Source organism: Myotis daubentonii, chromosome 11 (genome assembly GCF_963259705.1).
Source record: "Myotis daubentonii chromosome 11, mMyoDau2.1, whole genome shotgun sequence".
Classification (NCBI taxonomy): domain Eukaryota; kingdom Metazoa; phylum Chordata; class Mammalia; order Chiroptera; family Vespertilionidae; genus Myotis; species Myotis daubentonii.
This window is the reverse complement of record NC_081850.1, coordinates 27890593-27893491: the sequence shown is the minus strand read 5'-3', so window position 1 is coordinate 27893491 and position 2899 is coordinate 27890593. Positions and strand designations below refer to the sequence as shown.

Below are 2899 nucleotides of genomic sequence, written 5' to 3'. Positions count from 1 at the left end.
ATAAATATTTTCCTTTTTTTCCAAAGATAATTTTAAGATACTATGTATAATATTCTATTCATAAGAAATCAGATGTTAAAGGAAACAAAACAAAATGATCTTCACCAAACACATTTTAGTGGGAGGTCACCACTGTAACAAAACTCAGAATGCAAGTCAATTCCAGTGGCAGAATGAGATTGAATGCATGAAGCCAAAACAAAACACAAGAGATTAGAAAGGTAGAATGAATATCTATATCTATATCTATATAGATATAGATATAGATATAGATATTCAAGAGCTTCATTATTTTTTCTCTGTTTGTAGTTCTGATCTTAATCAGATCAGTGCTGATGTGTCTCTGTGGGGATGCTAGGCTTGACAGGTGTGCTAGGTTTAAACCTACATTGCATTGTAGGTTATCACCATTCACCTTGGAAAAGTCAGAAACTCTAGTAGGGTGCTGATTTTTAAACTCTATTAATTAAGCAGATATATGGTGAGCTCAATCTCTAGTGGAAAAGTGAGAAATGTATCTGAGATTTGTTGAAGAGTTTTCTGGAAAACTCAGTATCCAGTTAATGACATGTTATCCAATATATTCTGTACTTTTGTCATCATAAATTAGTTTTTTGCCAACTGGATCTGAAATATAGCCTGTTATCAATAACAAATTACTTAAAGGGATGAGTCATTCACTAGTTACTATTACACCTAAATACAAGAAGTATTCTTGGTAGACTATAACCCTTACATACATTTTCCTACAATGAAGAGGTAATATAACTACTTTATGACATTTTCTATAATAGTAAATAATAATAATATTATTAAACATCTTGATAGTGATGACAAATATACTAACACAATTGTTGTCATTATTCCTACTAACTCCTAGCAAGGGTTTGCATTATTGCTTAGAACCTGGCAGTAAACCTAAGAAGCAGTTATAATTGATCCTATTATATGCAAGAAGAAACTGAGTTTTCTTCTCAGTGACAGACCTGAATTTGAAACCACAAACATTGATTTGAAATCACTTTTGTTTAATTCTTTCATTAATCGTAATGCTCAATATTCTCTGAATTCAGTGATTCTAGTAGACCATTATTGAAATATGCCTACATAAGAAACATACATATATTTAACTGTTCAGGAATTGGAACAAAGCGATATTGCCACATAAGTGGATGTATCAACAGAATACATAATTCAAAATATTTAAATATAATTAATATAGCAAAATATTACCAAAGTAAAATTTCACTTAAAAATATCAAAAGAGGCATTCTGGCTCACCCCAGTGGGCACGGGCGGAGATGGCTTGCGCCATGGCGCGGTCCCAGGCCGACCAGGACAGGTTTATTTGTATATACCCTGCCTATTTAAATAACAAGAAGACCATCGCGGAGGGCAGGCGAATCCCCATAAGTAAGCTACAGAGATTCAAGATGTGTGCTCAGCAGTTGGACTTAATGCATTTCTTGAGAAAAACAAAATGTACTCCAGAGAATGGAATCGTGATGCTCAGTACAGGGGCAGAGTCCGGGTTCAACTCAAACAGGAAGATGGCAGCCTCTGTCTTATACAATTCCCATCACGTAAGTCAGTAATGTTGTATGCAGCGGAAATGATTCCTAAACTAAAAACAAGGACACAAAAAACAGGAGGTAGTGACCAAACTCTTCAGCAAGGAGAGGGAAGTAAAAAAGGGAAAGGAAAGAAGAAGAAGTGACCTGGCAAGACAATCAAGTCTGACATACTACTGTAAGAGACGTGGATGGAGGTTTCTGATTTGTATCTGAGAGAAACTGAAGCTTTTTGTTTGTATCATTTAACTGAACTATGAACATTTGTGCCTCCCAGCTTTAGCATGAGAGTTGACAATGAAATAAATTTACATCAGAAGTTTGCGTCTAGCTCTTACGCAGTATTAAAGAAAATTTTTTTTGCATTTCAGTGCAGTTTTTGTGGAAGAAAGAAGCTTATTTTTAAATGGACAATGGCCTCTACCATAAGTTACTTGAAATCCTGTATCTGTGCTCTATGTAAACATATTCAGACAAATGAGTTTAATAAGATTTGAAACATATTGTTCACCTTTTAAGCTAATGAAATAAAATTCAAAACTGACTGTGCAAAAAAAAAAATATATCAAAAGAGGCATTCTGAAATGGTTTCTTATAGCTGACAACCAAAAGCAGACATCTTGTGACAATGCCCTGAGACCGGGATGTGAAATTTCTGGTCACTGCAGGAAAACCTTTGTACTAAGTTTAAAGGAATAACTGTGTGAAGAGGTCAATCCCACTGTTTCCATAGCAATCCATTATAACTGTGCCCTACCAAGAGTGCTATTGCTGAGAGGGAGAGGTGAAAGATGATGAAGGGTTCATGGATTTTCTACATGGATCATTGCATCTCTCGCTTAAAACCACATACTAGGAATGCTTAATTAGCATCATGCAGTTTAGCAATTAAAATGTATCAATTAGTGTTTATTCACTTATTTAACATATTTATTGAGCAGCTACTCTAATCTAAGCATTATTCTATTTCCAGAGATATAGCAATGAACTGAATAAAGAGAATATAAAGAGGTATGATTGGAGTAACACATTAAAGACAGGAAAAAAAAGTGAAGCAATTAAGTAATATATATAATATGTATACACACACACACACACACACACATTTTAGGAGGGAGGTCATAAAGATATGCTAAACTTTTGGAGAAGTGAATCCAGTATGAAATCAAGAAAAGCTAAAGGAATCCTACCTTTTACTATGTTGGACTAAAAGGGACATGATTTATCCATCAATGTGAAACAATAAAAAAAAAAACTGCAGAAACCTAACCAGTCTGGCTCAGTGGATAAAGCATCGACCTGTGGATTGAAGGGTCCCAGGTTCAATT

The 2899-nt window shown here is 34.5% G+C and overlaps 1 pseudogene; it reads left to right on the top strand.

Moving 5' to 3' along the window:
• The first annotated feature begins 1282 nt into the window (after positions 1–1282).
• LOC132211914 (signal recognition particle 19 kDa protein-like) lies at positions 1283–2115 on the top strand (annotated as a pseudogene).
• The last annotated feature ends 784 nt before the right edge of the window (positions 2116–2899 follow it).